A 25,979-nucleotide genomic window follows, 5' to 3' on the forward strand; every position below is an offset into this window, starting at 1 on the left:
TTTTTTATTTTCATGGCTCTGCGTTATAAACTTCTGTGAAGCACTTGGGGGTTCAAAGTCCTCACCACACATCTAGATTAGATCCTTTGGGGGTCTAGTTTCAAAAATGGGGTCATTTCTGGGGGATCTCCAATGTTTAGGCACACAGGGGCTCTCCAAATGTGACATGGTGTCCGCTAATGATTGGAGCTAATTTTCCATTTAAAAAGCCAAATGGCGTGCCATCCCTTCCGAGCCCTGCCGTGCGCCCAAACAGTAGTTTACCCCCACATATGGGGTATCAGCGTACTCAGGACAAACTGGACAACAATATTTGGGGTCCAATTTCTCCTATTATCCTTGGCAAAATAGGAAATTCCAGGCTAAAAAATCATTTTTGAGGAAAGAAAAATTATTTTTTTTATTTTCATGGCTCTGCGTTATAAACTTCTGTGAAGCACCTGGGGGTTTAAAGTGCTCAATATGCATCTAGATAAGTTCCTTGGGGGGTCTAGTTTCCAAAATGGGGTCACTTGTGGGGGAGCGCCAATGTTTAGGCACACAGGGACTCTCCAAACGCGACATGGTGTCCGCTAACAATTGGAGCTAATTTTCCATTCAAAAAGTCAAATGGCGCTCCTTCCCTTCCAAGCCTTACCATGTGCCCAAACAGTGGTTTACCCCCACATGTGAGATATTGGTGTACTCAGGAGAAATTGCCCAACACATTTTAGGATCCATTTTATCCTGTTGCCCATGTGAAAATGAAAAAATTGAGGCTAAAAGAATTTTTTTGTGAAAAAAAAGTACTTTTTCATTTTTACGGATCAATTTGTGAAGCACCTGGGGGTTCAAAGTGCTCACTATGCATCTAGATAAGTTCCTTGGGGCGTCTAGTTTCCAAAATGGGGTTACTTGTGGGGGAGCTCCAATTTTTAGGCACACGGGGGCTCTCCAAACGTGACATGGTGTCCGCTAAAGAGTGGAGCCAATTTTTGATTCAAAAAGTCAAATGGCGCTCCTTCCCTTCCAAGCCCTGCCGTGCGCCCAAACAGTGGTTTACCCCCACATATGAGGTATCCGCGTACTCAGGACAAATTGGACAACAACTTTCGTGGTTCAGTTTCTCCTTTTACCATTGGGAAAATAAAAAAATTGTTGCTAAAAGATAATTTTTGTGACTAAAAAGTTAAATGTTCATTTTTTCCTTCCATGTTGCTTCTGCTGCTGTGAAGCACCTGAAGGGTTAATAAACTTCTTGAATGTGGTTTTGAGTACCTTGAGGGGTGCAGTTTTTAGAATGGTGTCACTTTTGGGTATTTTCAGCCATATAGACCCCTCAAACTGACTTCAAATGTGAGGTGGTCCCTAAAAAAAATGGTTTTGTAAATTTCGTTGTAAAAATGACAAATCGCTGGTCAAATTTTAACCCTTATAACTTCCTAACAAAAAAAAAATTTTGTTTTCAAAATTGTGCTGATGTAAAGTAAACATGTGGGAAATGTTATTTATTAACTATTTTGTGTCACATATCTCTCTGGTTTAACAGAATAAAAATTCAAAATGTGAAAATTGCGAAATTTTCAAAATTTTCGCCAAATTTCCGTTTTTATCACAAATAAATGCAGAATTTATTGACCTAAATTTACCACTAACATGAAGCCCAATATGTCACGAAAAAACAATCTCAGAACCGCTAGGATCCGTTGAAGCGTTCCTGAGTTATTACCTCATAAAGGGACACTGGTCAGAATTGCAAAAAACGGCAAGGTCTTTAAGGTCAAAATAGGCTGGGTCATGAAGGGGTTAAGGGACCTCTAGCTACCACTTCGGCCAACTCTCTGTCTCTATCTAATAGGTACCAATTATTCCTTATAGCGGACCTGATTTGTTGGTCCATAGGGAAACAGAAATACTGGAAACAGAAAGTGAATCTTTTAGTGGTAAAATCTCGTGTCTTATTTTTGTCTTTACTGCACATTTTCCTTCGTGCATCTTGCCAAACATGGTCGGGATATCCTCTATACTTCAATCTCTGTTCCAGGTCTAAAGCCTGCGCTTCAAACCCTTCTCGTGTACTGTTGGCCCTACTGGTACGTATTAACTGACCATATAAGGCAATGAACGTTTAATGTGGCCTGGGTGGTAGCTGTTAAAGTGCATAAGTGCATTTGTAGATACTGATTTCCGATATAGGGAGGTGTTAATCTTCCCATCTGTTATATCAACTGTCACATCCAAAAATTCTAAATGTGATCCCCCAAAATTGGATGTGAATGACATACCCATGGCATTCTCATTCAAATAAGTAACAAAGTGGCCGAAAACATCCTGCGGTCCATCCCATACGATAAACATATCATCGACGTACCGTAAGTACATCCTGATATGCTTAAGGTAGGGGTTCTGGTCGGAATACATGTGCATCTCCTCGAAATACCCCAAATACAAATTAGCGAAAGTACAAGCTGCCGGAGTCCCCATTGCTGTACCAACTAACTGCAGGTACCAGAGGTCCAAAAACGTGAATGCATTATGCGTCAGAATAAACTCAAGACCATCACAGATAAAGTCTACGGTGTTACGCTCCATACTTAAAGTGTCTAAAATATGGCGTATCGATTTTATTCCCAAGTCTTGCGGGATCCGTGTATAAAGATTGACAACGTCTACCGATGCCAGACTAAATGTCGGCTGCCATGTAAATTGGTGGACATGCTGTAAAAAGGCGCTCGTGTCTTTAATGTACGATGGTATATGTTTCAATAAGGGACGTAACATCCAATCCGTGTATTTAGACAAGGGTTCTGTGAGGGATCCCACCCCCGACACTATCGGTCGGCCTGGTGGTTCTGTGATGGCCTTATGAATTTTAGGGACATGGTACCAGTGCGGCTTCCTGGGGAACTCCGGCAGCAACTTTTCCGCCTTACTGGTGGACAAGACATTAGTCTCTACTGCTTGTCTGAGTAACGTCCTCAATTCACTTTTAAATTTATTAGTGGGGTCACCCGGCAACCTTCTATAAGTGTTCTCATCGGTCAGTTGTCTATAGGCCTCCGCGATGTACATGTCCTTTGGTATCAACACCGTTTTACCCCCCTTGTCAGCAGGTCGAACTACAGTGTCTGTCCATCCCCGTATTTCTGTTACGGCCCTGTTTTCCTCTGCTGTTAGATTCGCTGGTGCTTTGGGATACATTAAAGATTCCACATCCTTGATCACCTGAGTCTCAAATAAATCGATGACATTCCCGGGGGACACTGGGGGCATGTATTTAGACGTTACCCCCCCTGTGAATGGTGTGGCAGATGTTGTCAAACACCTCGGAGCATCATGTAACTCTTCTGTCAGACTCAGCAGTAATTCAGCCTCACTGTAGGTGTCTGCCAGTGCTTGTGACTCTGCCCCTGCCATGAACCCCAAAGGCCCTATTTGGCAAGGTCGTTCACCCTCTAATGGGTTCTGAGTTGATGGACTACTGCGGAAGTGTTTAAATAAGTGAATTTTCCGTATAGATTTAAACAAATCAATTTTGAATTGTACCAAATCAAACTCTTTGGGAATGCAATAATTCAGGCCCTTAGCAAGCAAGGAAAGGTGAGCATCATGTAATACGTGATCAGTCAAATTAACTACGTGTTGTTCATGGAGGTCCCTCATCGTCTCTGCCTCCATGACACGTATTTTCTTTTGCGTTCCTGTGCCACTCTGTTTCCTCCTGCCTCCTCGTCGCGTCCTTCTCCTCCTAAAGGGAGATCCATCCTTGTTGTGCCTGCTGAAACAGATCCTTCTGTCAGACCCCCTGAGGTGGTCGCCCCCTCGCTCTGACTGGAGTCTGACTCCGTGGTAACATAGTCTCTCCTGTGGGGAATATTACGTCTCCAGTACTTCCTTCTCTGTTGACTTGGTCTATCACAGTCATTGCTGGATTTCCCTTCAGTTTTAAGGTACCTTCACACTAAACGACGCTGCAGCGATCCAGACAACGATCCGGAGCGCTGCAGCGTCGCTGTTTGGTCGCTGGAGAGCTGTCACACAGACAGCTCTCCAGCGACCAACGATGCCGGTAACCAGGGTAAACATCGGGTTACTAAGCGCAGGGCCGCGCTTAGTAACCCGATGTTTACCCTGGTTACCATCCTAAAAGTAAAAAAAACAACCACTTCATACTTACCTACCGCTGTCTGTCAGCGCAACAGGCGCTCCTCCCCCCACGCTTACATCCGTCCTCCCATGGTACAAAACTTGTGCTCGTTACTTCAGGCGTCACATCCGTCCACCCATTGAACCTGTTGAAGCGCCAGGAGGGCGCGAAACGGCCGTCGTTCGGCTGCCACGTTCTTATGTAAATCTACACACCCCCGAGCCATGAAGAAGTTTTCATAATAAAGGAACCTGTGTGCGAAGATTGGTGAGTGCCGCTGTCGTTATTCTCCTTCCTATTACGCAAAGACTGTTGTTCCTTCGGCTTGAGCACCCGATATCAGAGGGTTAATTGCGGCTACATGGACTGAAGGGTTGACGGTCTGTTATAGCGGTGGTGCGGTCAGCTGTTCACTACTACCACATTTGCATTTAATTAATAGGGTGACCTTATAATTTGATGTGACCAGAAATTAAGGGGTCAAAACCAAGTTTGAATTGGAAACTTCTTCAAACCACTCACCCCCAAACAAAACAATTATTTAGTGTGGTCATGAAGAGTATAATTCACAACTTTTAAAGACATAGAAGAGAGAAATGTATTTTACATACAAGAGCAATGAAGCTTATCAATGTCCAACCAACTACTGTATACCTTCCACAGCTTACACACAATATGACACCTCCATGACAGTTCTCCACATGATGCCCCCAAATCAATTCTCAGTAAATATTTTACCCATGCTGTAACCTCCAGCATGCATAGTATGATGCCCCCACAGCGTATTTCCCTACCCAATTTTAAGCCCATGGAGTCCCACAGCACCCAGCACACACATTATGATGCTCTCACAGTGCTCCCAATACAATATGGGGCTATTATCGTCTACTTTATAATGCTTCAATGTGTTCCCCAATTTAATATGAGTCCACCACTGGGCTCCCCAATACAGTATAATGGGCCCACTGTGTCTCCCAATATAGTATGAGGCCACCACAGGGCTCCCCAATACAATTTGATGCTCCTCGTCCCTTTGCAGAAAATGTACAGAACCAATAATATATAAGGAAATCACCTAGCCTTGTTCCTATGATGTGCTGTTCGTCTGTGCTGTGTATGGACTTGGTCTCCACGCGTAAGGCACGATGATTGTGCCTGCCCAGGCAGTACTAAGAAGCACTGGATGGACAGTGGCACAACTAGGTAACCACGCCATGTTCCTCCATTGTGCACAACTTTATGTGCCTAGAATGCAAATACTATTGGAATCAAGATGCCAGACAGGACCCTTCAGCACTGGGCTTTTAAAACTGCTACCCTTGTGATTTGAATTATATATTTTTTTTTTATTGTTTACAAGTTAAAATGTGGGAGAGCTGGTATTTGTCTAAAAATATTGAATGCTTCTGGAGGGAAAAGAGAGGGCCATTACAGAGCTCTAATCCAAAGTGGATGATCTGGAAAACCGATCCAGACGCAACAGCCTGAAATTGATTCATCCCTCCGAGTTGCTTAAATTAACATCTGAATGATTGCCAGAAGCTCTGGATATTCATCTGCCATCGGGATCAATGGCGATCGAGAGGGCACACAGAGTAGGCCCACCGAGAGGAGGGGAAAATAGCAGACCTCGTCCGGTACTATTCAGGGTTCTGGAGTATCAAGACAAAATTTGTCTACTCACTGCCTACAGAGGGAAAACACAATTAGCCTATGAAGGCCACAAGATTCTAATGTTCCAGGACTACTCTTCCTTGGTAATGGCCAGGCGCAGGGCCTTAAACCTGGAATGTAAATTGCTGGCTGAAAAGAATATAAGATTTGGCCTACAATACCTGGCGCTGTTGCGCTTCAGTATATCAGGGAAGAGCTGGGCCTTTGACGACCCGGAGAAGGCTATGCAACTTCTTCAGGAGGGCTCTCAACTGCCATGAGCAATATATGATTTGGCTTATTTAGTGACATTATAATTAATCGAATAAGGTGATATCGAAGGACATGTGCTCGTCATGTTGTTGTTATTTGTTGTCTTTCAAATTCTGCATCGGTTGTTAAGGTGCAGGTTAAAGGGAAAGTTCGATTCAAGTTTCCAGTTGGAAATGTTAGGAAGGGGGGAGGGGATTGGGGGGTCTCTGCATTCAATTTCAGGTAACTAATATTTTAGGGTTTCCTTTGCCTACTCACTGGGATGGGCTGGGATCCCAATCTCATATGTCAGTTAAAATTAATCATATCTTTTATACTGGAGTGGGTTAATGGCAGTCATCAATGAGGAAGAATAGTACGTTGTGACGTCTCTTCTATCGTGTTCATGGAATGTCAACTAATATTGAGCCACCCCCCTAGTGTTCGAGTTTGGTTTGGTTCGTCGAATTGGGGCGTGTTTGACGAATGTTCATCGAACGTTCGACGAACACCGTCGAACCCCATTGAAGCCAATGGCAGGCAAACACATACAAACACATACAAACACATACAAACACATAGAAAACACCTTAAAAGGTGTCCAAAAGCTGACAAACTGCTCAGAAGACACAACAAACACATGGAAAATTCACAAGTACATATAGTCATGCGAAAATAAGAGGTGGAGGAGTAATAGGAGGAGGAGACACAGATATAGGCATGTCATGCCCTTCTAAAATCAAGAAAGCCTGGAGTAAAAATCTAAAATCAGCCTACCAATACCCAGACGTCGTGACAAAAAAATTTAAAAAAGAAATATCTTTAGGTAGAATGGCGGGTCCATTCAGAACACTTTCCTTAGAAGACATAGTGGTATCCCCGTTGGGAGTCATGCCAAAAAAGGAACCCAATCCATTCAGACTAATCTACCATTTGTCATATCCAAGGGGCAGGTCAGTAAACTACAACATCGACGCGGAACCAAGTACAATACTATATACTGTACTTCCTTTGATGAGGCAATCAGGCGGGTCAAGAAGTTGGGAAGGGGCACCCTAATGGCCAAAACAGACATTAAGGGGGCGTTCCAGTTACTACCTGTGCATCCGAATAGTGTCTGTCTATTGGGCTGCTTCTGTGAAGGCGCATATTACATAGATTGCTGTTTGCCCATGGGGTGCTCCATATCCTGCTCACTATTTGAGACGTTTAATTGCTTCCTCGAATGGGTCGTCATGGACGTTTCTAAGGGGGCACATATTATCCATTACCTTGACTACTTCTTATGCCTGGGCCCAAAAGATTCACCACAGTGTGAATACATGCGGTAGTCCACCTGTGAGAAGGAGAGAACTGGAGGGAGAGCGGACACCCCAGAGCTGAAGGGTTAGATTGAGAAAGGAAGAAGGCGGTGTAGCTTGCTTCATGGGTGGGGTACTCTGCTGAGTAGCAGAAACTGCTACTAGGCCCAAAGCATTGCCTGGGCTAGATGCAGTTTAAAATTAGTACTTCGATAAACAGGCAGTGTAGCTTGCTTCATGGGTGGGGTACTCTGCTGAGTAGCACAAAATGCTACTAGGCCCAAAAGGATTTCCTGGGCTAGATGCAGTTAAAAATTAGTAATTAGATAAACAGGCGGTGTAGCTTGCTTCATGGGTGGGCTACTCTGCTGAGTAGCACAAACTGCTACTTGACCTAAAGTATTGCCTGGGCTAGATGCAGTTAAAAATTAGTACTTAGATAAACAGGTGGTGTAGCTTGCTTCATGGGTGGGGTACTCTGCTGAGTAGCAGAAACTGCTACTAGGCCCAAAAGGATTTACTTGGTTAGATGCAGTAAAAATTTAGATACACAGGCGGTGTAGCTAGCTTCACAGGCGGGCTACTCCGCTGACATGCAGACACTGATACTAAGCCCAAATGGATTGGCTGAGCTAGATTACACCAAATGCTGTGCCAACACTTGCACAGCACTGGCACAGACTTGCATGGCAAAAAGTGCTATGAACTGCTGTAACCTACCCTGACAAGGGCTGATATTACAACTAGTCCCGACTCCCTAAACCTATCTCTCTCTATCTAACAGAAAATTCGCTGGCAAAAAAACACTCTTAGACTGTATAGTGCCCACAGCAGCATCGGTGCCATCTAACATTAAGCTGCAGCAGTGAGGAAATGGTGGCGACGGGGAAAATGGCTGGTTCTTATAGGGCAAGGACATGTGACATACACAGCCAATGACACATGCCCTTACTTGTGTACATTACATGCACATTGCTGTGTGTGTGTGTGCACTGCTGAGAGACTGCACCGCCCCACTGTAAATGGGGGAAAGAAAAAAAAATGGAGATCAGCATTATTTCAGCACAGATCTATCCCCTGCCCCCCGCCCACTATACACTGAATCAGTCTATTAACATTGATAAACAGTTTTAATGTGAAAATCAAGTTAGGCTTTTGGTGAATGATCATTTATTGAACAGAAACTCGAACAGCCATTTTTTCTTTCCAAAGAAATTTATTGGAATTTTGTGTCTTGGCCTGGAGAGGAGGGGCGGGGAATAGAAAGGGAGGGGGAGGGAGGGAGGGAGGAGGGAGGGGATATGAGAAAGGGAAATAAGGGAGGGCAAAGACAATACAAGACAAAAACTTTGAAGAATAGTAACAATTCAACGAAGAGTAATGCAAGGGACGCAGCCCTTGAAGGCAAATAGGCAGAATACGAATCAACATCGATGTATCTAAACAATACAAGGGGACGACCCTTGTAAGAGAACTTGTAGATATCCAACATTTACAGCTGCAAAATCGAAGTTTAGTGTGGGAAGGGAAGGAGAGAGAAGATCTTGTGAACAGTTATGTAGACATAAACCAATTTGAGAATGTTGGTTGTTCAAGGAGGATAATGCTGCTCCCATATATGCCATTTTTGGTAAAATCTGCCAAATTCATTATTGAGTAAGGCAAATTTGAGCTCTAGCTCTCTGTGTTGCATCATGAGCTTGATGACAAAAGCTGCGTTGGGCAGAGTGGCCTTTTTCCAATGACATGCAATGGATTTTTTTGCAACCAGACAGATATGCAAGACTATACGCAGTAAGGATCTGTCAACAAGGTTGGTGTCCAAGGAGAGAAGGGCTAGTTGTGAGGAGAGTGTGAAAAGGGAAGAACAGCCATTTTTTAAGCAAATTGTTCGAGTTCGTCGAACGACTCGAGCACCGCCCAAAACAGCTCGAATTTGAAATTGGCAAACAGTTCGACTCGAACACCGCTCATCTCTAATGTCAACGGACTAAATTCTCGAGTCAAAAGGAAATTTTTTTTTTAATTATTTGGATTGTGGAAACTTCCATATTGTTCTTCTTCAGGAAACTCATTGGGTGAAGGGCAACCATCCTCTATTAGCTAGCAAAACATTTATGTTATGTGCAGAAACTTCCTTTACAAAAAACCAGAGAGGCATTGCTATTTTGATTAACAGGAATGTAAATCATGAGATAGTTGATGTATTAGAAGATCCCTCGGGAAGATTTGTTTGTGTCAAACTTATCATAGAAGGGACTACCTGTAGTGTAATTAATATCTATGCGCCAAATTCGCCAGACCCATATTTTCAAGCCAAAGTGTTGAAACAAATTGCGGGCTGGGATACATCCCATATGATTGTAGGTGGAGATTTTAATGAGGTGCACGATATTGATATGGATAAGTCTAATCCACAGTCCCCACATGCACCCTTGCATGGGAAACTCATACAATCCCTTTTAGACCATTTGGGGTTGATGGATGTATGGAGAGTACAGCATCCTATCGAGAAAGATTTTTCTCATTCACATGCTCATAATTCTCATGCTAGAATTGACTATTGGTTGCTGGGGCTTTACTCATGTCATGAATCTTACAGTCCAAAATCTTAGACATCCATATTTCGGATCATGTGCCGATAACCTTTAAACTAAGGTTATCAAATCCAATTTACTTTCATAGGAAATGGAGGTTGCCATCATATTTATATCATTCAGATGACTTCAAAAAATGTCTACAATTTTCATGGGACACCTATAAATCCGATAATCTAATACATACTGTAACACTGAATCTTTTTTGGGATGCCTCTAAAGCAGTGTTGAGAGGGCAAATAATATTGTATGTGAGTAATAAAAAAAGACAATTACAAGACAGGATATTGGCGGCGCAAAAATCCCTAACATTAGCTTACAAAAATTTCAAGCTCCATAATTCACCTTCCACAAAACAACAATACCTTGAGGCAAAAGAGCGGCGGATGCACAAGCCCACGAACAAGCCATTTACAGTCTTAATTATCAAAAGCAAAAATTTTTTAAGTGGGGAAATAAACCTTGAAAATTACTTGCGTCCCTTTCTAGAAGTTAAAGAAAGGCCCCAAAAATCCATAAAATTCGGAATGAAGAGGGCACTATCTTGAAGGAGAATGAAGAGATTATAGAAGAGCTCAGGTCATTCTTTGGCTCTCTTTATAAAGCAGAGTTAAGGGAGGGGGATAATATTTCAAGCTTTATACAACCTGACGTGGCACCTTTACTCCTTTACACCTTTACCCCCTTCGGAGGTTATTCAGACTATTAGATCTTTGAATCTCTCTAAGTCTCCTGGCCCAGATGGGTACAGTAATGAATTCTACAAAATACTGGGTGGAAACGTAGGGCCCCATCTTTGTGAGGTCTTTAATCAGTTAGTTCAAACGGGACAACTCCCTGATAGCTTCAATGAAGCAGATATAATAGTGCTCCCCAAGCCGGGTAAGGACCCTTTATTGGTGGAAGGATACAGGCCAATATCGCTTTTAAACGCTGATTTTAAAATTTTCACCAAAATACTTGCAAATAGAGTTCAAAGGATTATCCCTAACCTGATACTACCTCAACAGATTGGATTTGTCCATGGTAAATCCATAACATACAACATAAGGATGGCATTGGGGGCTATCTCTTATGGAAAAACTCATGACTGCCGGGGGTCTATTGTGGTCAGTCTGGATGCCGATAAAGCATTTGATAGGGTAGCCTGGGACTATCTTTTTGATGTTTTGGAGTTTAGGTTCATGGTTTTGTTAGGCGATCAAGTTGTTATATAAGTTTCCGGTGTCCAGGCTGGCTATAAATGGCATAAATTCGTCCACATTTGATATTCAGAGGGGTACACGTCAGGGCTGTCCATTATCACCTTTGCTCTTCAATATACGACCAACTGCTTAAACCTCTTCAAAATTCATCAACGTATAAGGGCATAGAAATAGGACACAATTCACTTAAGATTACTGCATTTGCCGATGACATCCTCTTATTCATTACAAATCCTACGACAGCCATACCAGTTATCATGGAGATCCTAAATAATTTTGGTAATTGTTCAGGATTTAAAATAAACTATAATAAATCTGAGGCCTTGGCTCAGTTTGAGCAAGGGAAATTATGCAATCCTACACTTCCCTTCCAATGGTGCATATCTTCCATTAAATATTTGGGTATCCACCTTCCGGCGGATTTGTCTCTGTTATACAGCATCAATATAAGACCCTTAATTACATCAACATTTTGCCTTTTAAATTCTTGGAAGCATTTTACCTTGTCCTTTTCGGGACGTTGCCATCTTATTAAGATGGTGATATTTCCAAAATTAATGTATGTGTTCCAAACACTACCTTTATTATTGTCGCAAGCGGATGTTAAAACCTTAAATGTAGCTTTTAAGAATTTTATTTGGGGGGAGAAAAAAAGAACACGACTAGGTTTAATAAAATACTAAGCCTCAAAAGGGGAAGTGTTATGTTTGCTAATGACAGGTGTTATGAAGGATATCCAGAAACACAGTGTGCTTAGCGATCAGAGCGCACACAGTGATCTGACAAATACCCAAAAATACAAGAACGAGCTCTGAGACGTGGAAACTCTGTAGACTGCACACCTGATCCTATCCTAAACACAACTAAAAGCGGCTGTGGATTGCGCCTAACAACTACCTAGGCAACTCGGCACAGCCTAAGAAACTAGCTAGCCTGAAGATAGAAAAATAGGCCTGACTTGCCCCAGAGAAATTCCCCAAAGGAAAAGGCAGCCCCCCACATATAATGACTGTGAGTAAGATGAAAAGACAAAACGTAGGGATGAAATAGATTCAGCAAAGTGGGGCCCGATATTCTAGGACAGAGCGAGGACAGTAAAGCGAACTTTGCAGTCTACAAAAAACCCTAAAGCAAAACCACGCAAAGGGGGGCAAAAAAACCCACCGTGCCGAACTAACGGCACGGTGGTACACCCTTTGCGTCTCAGAGCTTCCAGCAAAACAAAAGACAAGCTGGACAGAAAAAAAGCAACAAAAAAGCAAAAAGCACTTAGCTATACAGAGCAGCAGGTCACAGGAACAATCAGGAGAAGCTCAGATCCAACACTGAAACATTGACAAGGAGCAAGGATAGCAGCATCAGGCGGAGTTAAGTAATGAAGCAGTTAACGAGCTCACCAGAACACCTGAGGGAGGAAGCTCAGAAGCTGCAGTACCACTTGTGACCACAGGAGTGAATTCAGCCACAGAATTCACAACAGGGAAGGTGGCATCAATTTCCCAGATATTGGAAAGTACAATCTAGCTGCAAATTTCAGATATACGATAGATTGATAAGAGGTACCTCACATTTTGCTAATGTTTTTTTAGTTCAACAATTAAGCCCCCATATCTCATTACCAGCATTATTACATTCGACCAATGATGACCTTTTGAAGGACATAAAAAAACCATCCCACATTGTGGCAGACGATACAGGCGTGGAGGAAATGCAGGAGGCTGTGCCATCTGAGACATGACTCCTCTCCCTTTCTACCATTTCTGGGTAACCCTGATTTTGTAGGAGGTAATCCAGTTGATTTGTTAGATGATAGGCATTCCTTGATCTCATTCGACAGGGCGGCACAGCGTTTTGCAACATTTGCAAATAATCCCTTTCTTTTTCTTCAGGCAAGAAGTTTAACTTAACTTTATCTAAAAAGTATAGCGATAAGAGGAGAGGGAGGGAGGAGGAATATTTTAGATGGATTCTTTAGGACCGCCAGAATGCAAACAGCCTCAACAAGCAGTATTTATGTAATATTACGCAAGCAGTGGTCATGGGAAGGTAAGAACACAGGCCCTGCAAGATGGGCTAATGACATACCAGACATATCAAGACATATTAGAAGCTACAGCAAGGCAACAAAAAAATCATTTATTCCAGTAGCTACGAAGATGTCTCTTTTACTCCTTCACGGAGCTTATATTACTCCACACATTAAGTTTAAAATGTCTCCCACGGGTACATTTGTTTGTTCTAAGTGTGGTGAGGGAAACACTGATATTTATCATCATATGTGGGGTTGTATCAAAGTTCAAGGATTATGGAGATCTTTTCATGTTGAATTACAGAATTTCTGTTGGATATTTTTTCCATTAACACCAGAATGGGCAATATTTAATATCTTAGATGACGTTCATCTTAAACTCCCAAACCATTTAAAGGCCATGTTGATTATTTGGGCCTCAGCTACAAGAAAAAGCATTTTGCAACATTGGTTGAATCCATTGCTCCCAACTACATCTCTTATGCATTCCAAAATAATGCTTATCTTTTGGATGGATTGGCTGGACACCCTAACGAGTAAGGAAAAATTAACTGGAAAATTCTTGAGTACTTGGTCATTGTTTATCCCATCATTATCTCAAGACATTAGAGACAGACTTGGGTCACAATTCGGAAATACTCAGTGGTATCTTCTACAGAGAATCAGCGTATCCACTCCTATACCTTAAAACTTTTTGACTATTAATTGAATGCGGAGATATTTTTTAGGGGGAATATTAGGTTAAGGTAGGATGGGAGGGTAGCGGGAATAGGGGGATGTTGATGAATGCTTAGTCGATATATAAAATTGTTCTTTCAAGAATATGTATAACTGGATGATATTGTAATGCTTTACAAAATCAATAAAATGTGTTGGGAAAAAAAAATATTGAATGCAAAATTACGTAGTCCATAGTATAGTTGGAAGGTTGTGATTCAAAATGGAAATTTGACTTATCTTAGTCCTATTAGCGGCACAAAAAAGGAAAAAATTCTTTGCATGAGCTCCACTGAAAGTTAACTTTTATAGAAGTCTGGAGAACATAGATTCAAATCAACGTTTACTAAAATTGCAGAAATTAAGATACTTTGATTTTTATTTCCAATTTTATGTTTATTACAAATTTGTATAAGCAAAATATTCCAAGCTTTGAAAACATTAAGCATTGAGTTAAATATTCACAAAATGTTCTACTGTATTTAAGAATAACAGAAATAAAGGCAACCAGAAATGTAGTCTGGGTTTGTTTTTTTTGAGTTCATCTTTCTACTGGGGGTTGGGAGTGAAGAGGGAGGGGAGTAAGAATATTCTGAAATTTCCAATTCGAGCCATAACCTTTGATACAGTACAGGGTCCCTGTGAAAGTATATGGGCCCTTTGCATTGCAATAGTTCATCAAGATGCAAAGTTCCACCTGCTTTGGAGTTGAAAATGATCCCCCTTACCTCTTGGGCCCTTTTGTGGCTGTACAAGTTGCACCAATGTTACGTCTGCGCCTGACCATATAAAATATTTCTTGATAAGATCATTTCTCTTATTATGAGATATATTGTTTTATGTTCAGATGTTCAGATATTGACCATATTATGTTGCATCTCTGTCTGGATTCACTATTTATTCGTTGCTGTTATATTTTTGTACGTTCATGTAATGGTAATAAGAATGGGAGAATCGGTTCGCAGAACTCTGGTCCATCTACCGGATCAGTAATTGGTGACTCCTGGACGACATCCCTGTGAATTCCCTTACACCACAGCCTTCCGGACTCCTCTTTTGATTAGTTGAGCAGACACAACATTATTGCAGTGTGATATCTACAAAATGTTGTGCCAGATTGGCTAATCAAAAGAACAGCCCGGAATGCCGGGAAGTAAGGACATCCACAAGGATCCTGTCTGATGTCGCAGATTACTGGCAGATGGACTGGAGTCCTGAGAGTCGATTCTCCCATCACTATTTAGTACTTCTTTGCTGCTCCCTTGCTCCTCTGCCCTGTTATTCAATATTTTAATTGTCTAGTGTATTTATGTATGTGATTTTAATATCCTGAAAATCAATTCTATCTCACACTGAATAAAGATTTACATCTGTATTTTTTGTTTGCTCATATTTATATTTGTCTGGTTATTTGGTAGGAATTTGATCTTCATGATGTTGTCCTGCAGTTAGGTTTTATTATTCTTCATACTTTTATATTACGTGGTATCATCCTTCTTGTTTTCCAGGTAGGTTATATTCAATTCTCAACATTGTAATTGCAATACCAAGTGGGACAAAGCAGAAAGATTATGCCAATTGAGGGGGTTGCAGGTGTCGTGCTGGTAGATCTTGGACCCACAGTGCCACGGGCAGGTCTTACCTTGGATGGGTGTGGCTATTCAAGTGGAGCACTTGATGGTCAAGTTAGGCTTGACCTGCAGGTAGCTGCCATGTACCACTGCAGGGTAGGCTGTTATGATCAGGTAATTCAGTACCACAATGGACATAGAAGTCAGAGCACATACAGTGACCTGACAATAACCCAAAAACATAGAACGAGCTCTGAGACGTGGGAACTCTGCTGACCGCAATCCCTAATCCTCTCCAACCACACTAGAGGCAGCCGTGAATTGCGCCTAACGCTCCCTATGCAACTCGGCACAGCCTGAGAAACTAGCTAGCCTGAAGATAGAAAATAAGCCTACCTTGCCTCAGAGAAATACCCCAAAGGAAAAGGCAGCCCCCCACATATAATGACTGTGAGTAAGATGAAAAGACAAACGTAGAGATGAAATAGATTTAGCAAAGTGAGGCCCGACTTTCTGAACAGAGCGAGGATAGGAAAGGTAACTTTGCTGTCAACACAAAACCTTACAAACAACCACGCAAAGGGGGCAAAAAGACCCTCTGTACCGACTAACGGCACGGAGGTACACCCTCTGCGTCCCAGAGCTTCCAGCAAGCAAGAAAAAACAAATAAACAAGCTGGACAGAAAAAACAGCAAAACAAAAATAACACAAGAGCAACTTAGCTATGCAGAGCAGCAGAGCAGCAGGCCACAGGAACGATCCAGGAGGAAGCAAGTCCAATACTAGAACATTGACTGGAGACCAGGATCAAAGCACTAGGTGGAGTTAAATAGAGCAGCACCTAACGACTTCACCACATCACCTGAGGAAGGAAACTCAGAAGCCGCAGTACCACTTTCCTCCACCAACGGAAGCTCATAGAGAGAATCAGCCGAAGTACCACTTGTGACCACAGGAGGGAGCTCTGCCACAGAATTCACAACAGTAGGCCCTGATATTGTGTCACATGACCCTGTATAGTAAGAGTTATTTTTAATGGTTTCAACACTCCAATTAATCAATACTAATTTGTGTATGGTTTCAATCAGTTTAATATAATATATATATATCCTTAATTTCAGGGGGGGAGGGAGTAGCAGAAGGTCATTTGTTGTTTAGTAAATGACCAGTTATTTGTTATTATTAAATGTATTTGTTGTTAATAACTGACCAGCTACTTGTTGGCAGTAACTGACCAGTTTGAGGAGGTTTCTTCTTGGCATTCCAATGAATATCAAAGTTTTTTACTGAGATACATTGGACAGTATAAAATATAAATGAGGATTGGAACCTTGAGGGAAGGAGAAGAGTCAGAGGGAGAGAGTGAGAGAGATACAGAGATGGACACAGCCTGATGGACTTGTAATGTATGAAAATCGTGATGCACATGTATTTATTTTGCTTTATTGCTTATGTGTTATTTGAGTGACTGTTTATTATCTGTTATTAAACTAAATTCAATTTAGTTTACTCAATTCTCATGTGAACATTTCTTATTCATCACAATCACTGAATCCGTTACAAAACAAAGTGGTGTCAGAAGTGGGATTGTTTTGAATAAAAATGTTTGCAAAATAGAATAAGTTTGTTAAGAAAAGGAAAGCAGTTGAGAACGGTGTCAGATCCTTGCCATAATGGGTGTTATCAGGAACGTGGACCCCAATGACAGAGGAATGTAACAAGTATATGTAGGGACAGTGCTTACCAACTCCCGACCCCAAGGATCAAGATCGCAGACACGGACTTGGAGTCACTTGCAAGATAGGATCCAAATAACTGGTAGATATTCAGATGGAACGAACTCCGGCTTTAAGCGAGACAGGTTATGGAACACTGACAGAAGATGCAGGTACAGGTTCAGACAGGACGAATTCTGGACTCTGAAACAGGTTCAGGCAGGATGGGCTTAGAAACAGGTTCAGGTTTATACATGATATTTATATATGTCAGGTTATTTAGTAGGAATTTGTTCTTCGTGATAGTATCCTGCAGTTAGGTTTTATTCTTCTTCATTCTTTTATATTAGCTGGTATCTTCCTTCTTGCTCTCCAGGTAGGTTACAGTGGCATGTAGAAGTTTGGGCACCCCTGGTCAAAATAACTTATTGTGAACTGTTAAGCAACTTGAAGATGAAATAATGCCTAAAAGGCCTGAAAGTTAAAGATGACACATTTCCTTTGTATTTTAGAAAACAATATATATTGTAGCACCCGCATTTCTACTTGCAGTCCTTCTCTCCCTGCAAAGATACCAGCGTACTCACCGCCGAGGCTCCCGTCCTGCTCCTTCCGTGTCTGCTGATGCCCAGGGTGCGTGCACTCCTAGCAGGTCTCCAGGCACTGTGCTCAGAGCACACACTTCCTCTTTCTTAAAGGGCCATGCGTGCTCCTGTAAAGTATCCCCAGCCAATAGCTGGAGGTCACTTACTATTTAAACCGCCTCCTCGAACATGGAGGTGCTTGTGCAATGTTGTGAATTTGTTCCTAACATGCTTGTCAGTTCTCAGGTCACAGTACTTGTATCATAGCCTGCTGCACCCGCCAGTGCTCTCCTCAACAGCAGCCGAGCCAGCTGCACCCGCCAGTGCTTTCCTCATTGGCAGCCGAGCCTGCTGTACCTGCCAGTGCTTTCCTCAATGGCAGTGGAACCAGCTGCGCCTGCCAGTGCTCATCTCTCCATCAGACTGTCCTGTCTGCACCTGGGGTTTCTGTTATTTTCTCTGCCTGCCTGCATCTGTTGGACATTCCCCCGGGCGAGCCCAACTATCTGTTCCTAGGGGTCAGATGCCATCTACCCAAGGCCAGTCCTGGAGTAGCACCTGGATCACCTCCCTCGTCTCTCCTCGGACCATGGTGTCGTTAGCTGCAGCATGTCCGTGGTCAGATTGGATGAGGCTCCTAGTCACGCCTCTCCAGGTCTTCCTTGGGCTTTGGCATAGTGGTTCCTCTACCTAGCACATTACATATATGTATATTGACATCTGTTACATTTTAACAATTTCAAAAAGGAAAATGGGCTGGTGCAAGAGTTTGGGATATCGATCACAGCATTTAGAAGGGAGGGGGCTCCCTTTTGCTCTTCGATTGATGGCCACGTGGCATCATCACGGAGGCCCAATCGTTGCCAATATGACACAATGTCGTCATGACATGTGGGTCACCAGAGCTAGTATGATGTATCAAGCTTGTATATAAATTAGAAGGTAGCTGACAGCACAACTGGTGGGAGGATGACCGTTCTAGTTCCACGGACCAAAGTGGAAGTGTACATACCAAAACAAAGTGAAGGACAGCATCCAATCCAGGTGAAAAAGATTCCTTTCATGCTTGAAAAAGACCTTTGATGGTTGAAACGTCGCTTTTGGCACCGTAAAGGAATTTTTTTTTAATCTGGATTGGATGCTGTCCTTCACTTTGTTTTGGTAACAAGCTTGTATGTCAGTGCAGTACTGACAGTTTATAAAGCATAGCGGTCAGACTGCAAAACTTGAAAAAAAAATTGTGAAAATATTTTTTTAACCCCGGTTTGTGTTTTTGTTTTTCGCCCCCTTCTTCCCAGAGCTATAACTTTATTTTTCCGTCAATATGGCCATGTGAAGGCTTGTTTTTTGCAGGACGAGTTGTACTTTTGAACGACACTATTGGTTTTACCATGTCGTCTACTAGAAAACAGGAAAAAAATTCCAAGTGCGGTGAAATTGCAAAAAAAAAGTGCAATCCCACACTTTTTTTTTGTTTGGCTTTTTTTACTAGGTTCACTAAATGCTAAAACTGACCTGCCATTATGATTCTCTAGGTCATTATAAGTTCATAGACACCAAACATGTCTAGGTTCTTTCTTATCTAAGTGGTGAAAAAAATTCAAAACTTTGTTAAAAAGAAAAAAAAATTGTGCCATTTTCCGATACCTGTAACGTCTCCATTTTTCGTAATCTCGGGTTAGGTGAGGGCTTAATTTTGCATGTTGAGCTGTTTTAAATGATACCATTTTGGTGCAGTTACGATCTTTTGATCGCCCGTTATTGCATTTTAAGGAAATGTCGCAACAACCAAAAAACGTAATTTTGGAGTTTTTACTTTTTTTCTCGCTGCACCATTTAGCAATCAGGTTAATTCTTTTTTTTATTGATTGGGAGATTCTGAATGCAGCGATACCAAATATGTGTATGTTTGATTTTATTTGTGAAAACTTCACACTAGACCTCAAGCAGCTGGATTGTGGCCTCTCCACTCTTCCTCCAGACTCTGGGACCTTGATTTCCAAATGAAATGCAAAATTTACTTTCATCTGAAAACAACACTTTGGATCACTGAGCAACAGTCCAGTTCTGGCCCAGGTAGAACACTTCTGGTGCTGTCTATTGGCCATGAGTGGCTTGACACAAGGAATGCGACACTCGTAGCCCATGTCCTGGATACGTCTGTGTGTGGTGGCTCTTGAAGCAATGACTCCAGCAGCAGTCCACTCCTTGTGAATCTCCCCCAAATTTTTGAATGGCCTTTTCTTAACAATACTTTCAAGGCTGTAGGGTTATCCCGGTTGCTTGTGTACCTTTTTATACCACACTTTTTCCTTCCACTCAACTTTCCATTAATATGCTTGGATACAGCACTCTGAACAGCCAGCTTCTTTAGCAATGATCTTTTGTGGCTTACCCTCCTTGTAGAGTGTGTCAATGACTGCCTTCTGGACATCTGTGAAGTCAGCAGTCTTCCCCATGATTGTGGAGCCTACTGAAACAGACGAAGGCCGGTTTCACACGTCCAGATAATTCCGGTACCGGAGAAATCGGTACCGGAGTTATCAGTGTTCGTGTGCTCACGTAGCACATCAGTGTGGCACACTTGCGGCAGCCGTGTGCCGCCCGTTTGCCGACTGAGGACCAAACGGACCGTGCAGGAGATAGCGCTACAGTTAAGCGCTGTCCCCTGCTTTTGGTGCTGAAGCCGGCATTCATTCCTTCTCCCCTGCAGCGTTCGTTGGAGAGAAGGAATGAAAAATCAAGGTTTTTTTTTTTGTTTGTTTGTGTTAAAGCTGTGAGCGGTCACGTGGTACCGCTCATTACAGTGATGAATATGTGCATATTCATCACTGTAATGAGCGGTACCATGTGACCGCTCACACAGGACCTGCTGCCGGCGCTGAGAGCATACATCGCAGGAGCTGGGTGAGTATTTCTCGGCAAGCGGGTGGGCCCACAGGGGATGGAAGGCGGGAGGTGACCCCAAACTTTATTTTTAACACAAACAAAAAAAAAATAACCTTGATTTTTCATTCCTTCTCTCCAGTGAACGCTGCTGGGGAGAAGGAATGAATGCCGGCTTCAGCACCACGAAAACACGGAGACATGTGCATAGACCCCCATTCATTTGAATGGGTCTATGTGTGTCAGTGTCTCTGGTACGTGAGAAAACTGTCATTACACGTACTGGAGACACTGACGTGTGAAAGAGGCCTTAGGGACCTTTCTAAATGCTTAGGAAGCCTTTGCAGGTGATTTTTGTTAATTATTCTAATTTACTGAGATAATGACATTGTGATTTTCATTGGCTGTAAGCCAGAATCATCAACATTAACAGAAATAAACACTTGAAAGAGATCACTCTGTTTGTAATGACTTTATCTAATATATGAGTTTCACTTTTTGTACTGAAGAACTGAAATAAATGATCTTTTTGATGATATTCTAATTTGGTGAGGAGCACCTGTATGTGCTGTTCTGGGCACACAGTACCTATGAGAATTCGGAGTCCTGCATATGCCTAGAAACCTGATCATGTGACCCCTGACTCCTCCCCTTATGTGACCTCATCACAGGTCCTGTGCGCACAGAACAGCCATATATGTGGTGTGCGGCTCTGCAGGTGGAGGTAGGTGCTGGAGATTCCCCATTACTGGGCGCAGGGGACATTAACCTGTCTAGTACCGAGAACATTTAGATGTATTTACGTTGCCACATTCTAATATTCATAACTTTTTTACTTTGAACATTGAAACACAGGACACATATTGCCCTCACAGTACTTTCCCCACAGAGCACCCCCTACACCAGTGTTCCCCAACTCCAGTCCTCAAGAGCCACCAACAGGTCATGTTTTCAGGATTTCCTTAGTATTGCACAGGTGATGGACTTATTGCCTGTGCAGGTGATGCAATTATCACCTGTGCAATACTAAGGAAATCCTGAAAACATGACCTGTTGGTGGCTCTTGAGGACTGGAGTTGAGGAACACTGCCCTACACCTTCCATGCGGTTGCCCTCCCTCCACTATAGTTGCTGACTGTCCGCGGCAGATCTACAAGTGGCGCCACTCTGTTCGGTGTACGGATCGTGCCCATGAGGTGACAAAGTGTGACATTGTATCTACTGCGCTGACATCAGATAGTGCAGGAGGCACAGGTGGGGGACGCAGATATAGATGATATATGGTGCAGGGAGCACAGGAAGGGGATGCATGTGCATATGATATAAGATGGGGCACTGACCTCCCCGACAGAATCCAAATCTGAGAATGTAACCTTGGATCCACGATGGTGGGGAGGAATGGTGGCTGTGTGAGCGGCTGTTCTCTGCACATGCTGATGAAAGCATCATGGATACATAGAATTCCAGAAGAGAGATCTATTTATTTTTGTTGATGTCTCTGTATTTTGCTTGTATTTTTGTTTTGTGTAATTTGTGTTGTTACCATTCTGTGGTACTTTTGTTATTCCCTCAGCTGTCACAGCAAACTATTAAAACATGTTGTGGGACGTCAAAGGGTGAAACGATACTATCTCCTCTCTCTGCTTAACCAAAGAAGTAAAAAAGCCAAGATCGGAGCTGTCTCTGATCATGGCTGTTACGTCAGGATCCCATGGTCAATTATTAGTACGGCGCTCATCTTGATTTAATATTATTTATTTTACTCACTTATATTTCGCCTTTAATTTCCATAGTGATTTCAAGACATTATCATCACTTTACCCATTGAGCTCACAATCTATCAGTGTGTCTTCTGAGTGTGGGAGAAATCATAGTACCCAAAAGAGAATGGGGAGAACAAAGAAACTCTTTGCAGATGTTTCGTTTGTGGGGATCCTTGGTGGGATTGTAAGTCAGGGTCCCATCTGTGTGTAAAAAAAAAAAAAATCCTAACCCCTGAGCCACCAATGCTAACCAAAGCAACAAGACTAACCACTGAGCCACCATGCCTGTGTGATCATTATGACTAATATGTAAAGATGTGCAGCCAACCTCAAAAAAGTAAATCAATGTGACAGTTGTTACCACCAGAGTGTGGTCCGAGTTTCATTGTTTTTTTTCTCAGAGAGGAAACCAAAAAAAAATCTCTACAGGTTCAAATCTAGCAGTCAGTGAAAAATAGACGGCATTCTGATGGCATCAAAGTGCTGTCCAGTTGTTTTCATGGACTCACTGACGATTTTGATAAGACACTCAAATCAATATTGACATTTCTCCTCGAATTTACAAGGACATGTGAACAGCCCCATTCACTATTATAAGCACGACTGTTATTCATGAAAAACAGGTGTAACAAGTTATGCAAAAAGCAGATGTCTAAGGCAAAGTTTACATTTGCGAAGGGCAGAGGTGCGGAGGGTTGCGTACTTCCTCCGTTAAGCCCTGCCCACTCCCGCACCTCTTCCATTAAGCCCCGCCTAAGTCAGCATGCGTCCTGCGTACCCTATCTTTAACATCGCAGGCCATGCGGAGGCGTCCACATGCATCATTTTGACGCGGCGCCGACCGCTACAAAATGCAACATTGTTGTGTTCAGCGCAGCGTCAAAACGACGCATGCAGACGCATCCACATTCATTTGCATGGCCTCCGTACCCAATGTTAAAGATAGGGTATGTAGGACGCATGCTGATGTAGGCGGAGCTGAATTGAAGAAGTGCGGCAGTGGGTGAGGCTTAACAGAGGAAGTACGCCACCCTCCGCAGCTCTGCCCTCCGGAAATGTGAACCTGGCCTGGCTCAGTTACACACATCTATGTTTTGTGTTGCAACTGTGGTCCACAATGCACCAGGCCAGCCATGGCTCTCCTGACTGAAATTCACCCTCATATACCAAGAGACCACAGACAGTGAGAGGCGCTATCTTACGGAAGAGTCAGATGGCCGTATAATTCAGATGAGAAGCTTAGACTGTCCGTTGGCTCTCCCGATCCGACCGTAATAACTGCATAGAAATAAATGGTGTCACACTCAGGTCGGGAGAGCAGTTGACCAGTCTGAGCATTGCATTGTGATGCTCATCTTAATTATACGGCCATCTGACTTTTCCCTTACTGTGTACCTCAGATGACATAGAAGAGTGTGTCTTTCTCAGTGTTCCTCTGATAAAATGGATGTGGCTCAATATCTGTCAGCTACTGAAGTCTTCAGATATAATTCAGGAGGCTCTATACCTGTCATTGACCTTGGAAATAATGGAGGAAACTCTATCTCTGTCAGTGACCTCAGATATAATGGAGGAGGCTCCGTCTCTGTCAGTGACCTCAGATATAATGGAGGAGGCTCCGTCTCTGTCAGTGACCTCAGATATAATGCAAGAGGCTCTATCTTGTCAGTGACCTCAGATATAATGGAGGAGGCTCCATCTCTGTCAGTGACCTCAGATATAATGGAGGAGGCTCTATCTCTGTCAGTGACCTCAGATACAATGGAGGAGGCTCTATCTCTGTCAGTGACCTCAGATACAATGGAGGAGGCTCTATCTCTGTCAGTGACCTCAGATACAATGGAGGAGGCTCTATCTCTGTCAGTGACCTCAGATATAATGGAGGAGGCTCTATCTCTGTCAGTGACCTCAGATATAGTGGAGGAGGCTCTATCTCTGTCAGTGACCTCCGATATAATGGAGGAGGCTCTATCTCTGTCAGTGACCTCAGATACAATGGAGGAGGCTCTATCTCTGTCAGTGACCTCAGATATAATGGAGGAGGCTCTATCTCTGTCAGTGACCTCCGATATAATGGAGGAGGCTCTATCTCTGTCAGTGACCTCAGATACAATGGAGGAGGCTCTATCTCTGTCAGTGACCTCAGATATAATGGAGGAGGCTCTATCTCTGTCAGTGACCTCCGATATAATGGAGGAGGCTCTATCTCTGTCAGTGACCTCAGATGTAATGGAGGAGGCTCTATCTCTGTCAGTGACCTCAGATGTAATGGAGGAGGCTCTATCTCTGTCAGTGACCTCAGATGTAATGGAGGAGGCTCTATCTCTGTCAGTGATTTCAGATATAATGGAGGAGGCTCTATCTCTGTCAGTGACCTCAGATGTAATGGAGGAGGCTCTATCTCTGTCAGTGATTTCAGATATAATGGAGGAGGCTCTATCTCTGTCAGTGACCTCAGATATAATGGAGGAGGCTCTATCTCTGTCAGTGACCTCAGATCTAATGGAGGAGGCTCTATCTCTGTCAGTGACCTCAGATATAATGGAGGAGGCTCTATCTCTGTCAGTGACCTCAGATATAATGGAGGAGGCTCTATCTCTGTCAGTGACCTCCGATATAATGGAGGAGGCTCTATCTCTGTCAGTGACCTCAGATGTAATGGAGGAGGCTCTATCTCTGTCAGTGATTTCAGATATAATGGAGGAGGCTCTATCTCTGTCAGTGACCTCAGATATAATGGAGGAGGCTCTATCTCTGTCAGTGACCTCAGATATAATGGAGGAGGCTCTATCTCTGTCAGTGACCTCAGATATAATGGAGGAGGCTCTATCTCTGTCAGTGATTTCAGATATAATGGAGGAGGCTCTATCTCTGTCAGTGACCTCAGATGTAATGGAGGAGGCTCTATCTCTGTCAGTGATTTCAGATATAATGGAGGAGGCTCTATCTCTGTCTGTGACCTCAGATATAATGGAGGAGGCTCTATCTCTGTCAGTGACCTCAGATATAATGGAGGAGGCTCTATCTCTGTCAGTGACCTCAGATATAATGGAGGAGGCTCTATCTCTGTCAGTGACCTCAGATATAATGGATGAGGCTCCATCTCTGTCAGTGACCTCAGATATAATGGAGGAGGCTCCATCTCTGTCAGTGACCTCAGATATAATGGAGGAGGCTCTATCTCTGTCAGTGACCTCAGATACAATGGAGGAGGCTCTATCTCTGTCAGTGACCTCAGATATAGTGGAGGAGGCTCTATCTCTGTCAGTGACCTCAGATATAGTGGAGGAGGCTCTATCTCTGTCAGTGACCTCAGATATAGTGGAGGAGGCTCTATCTCTGTCAGTGACCTCAGATATAATGGAGGAGGCTCCATCTCTGTCAGTGACCTCAGATATAATGGAGGAGACTCCATCTTTGTCAGTGACCTCAGATATAATGGAGGAGGCTCCATCTCTGTCAGTGACTTCAGATATAATGGAGGAGGCTCCATCTCTGTCAGTGACCTCAGATATAATGGAGGAGGCTCTATGTCAGTGACCTCAGATATAATGGAGGAGGCTCTATCTCTGTCAGTGA

General features: G+C 43.0%; 1 protein-coding gene across 2 annotated transcripts in view; it reads left to right on the forward strand.

Annotated features, from left to right (window-relative positions):
* Window positions 1–21,315: 21,315 nt before the first annotated feature.
* LOC138667024 (gastrula zinc finger protein XlCGF26.1-like) overlaps window positions 21,316–25,979 on the forward strand; it is a 55,725-nt gene continuing 51,061 nt past the window's right edge. For both annotated transcript variants that reach the window (XM_069755269.1, XM_069755270.1), the window contains exon 1: window positions 21,316–21,361. The gene's annotated coding sequence lies outside the window, so the exon portion shown is untranslated. The remainder of the gene's footprint in view (window positions 21,362–25,979) is intronic.

Source organism: Ranitomeya imitator, chromosome 2 (assembly GCF_032444005.1).
Source record: "Ranitomeya imitator isolate aRanImi1 chromosome 2, aRanImi1.pri, whole genome shotgun sequence".
Taxonomy (NCBI): Eukaryota; Metazoa; Chordata; class Amphibia; order Anura; family Dendrobatidae; genus Ranitomeya; species Ranitomeya imitator.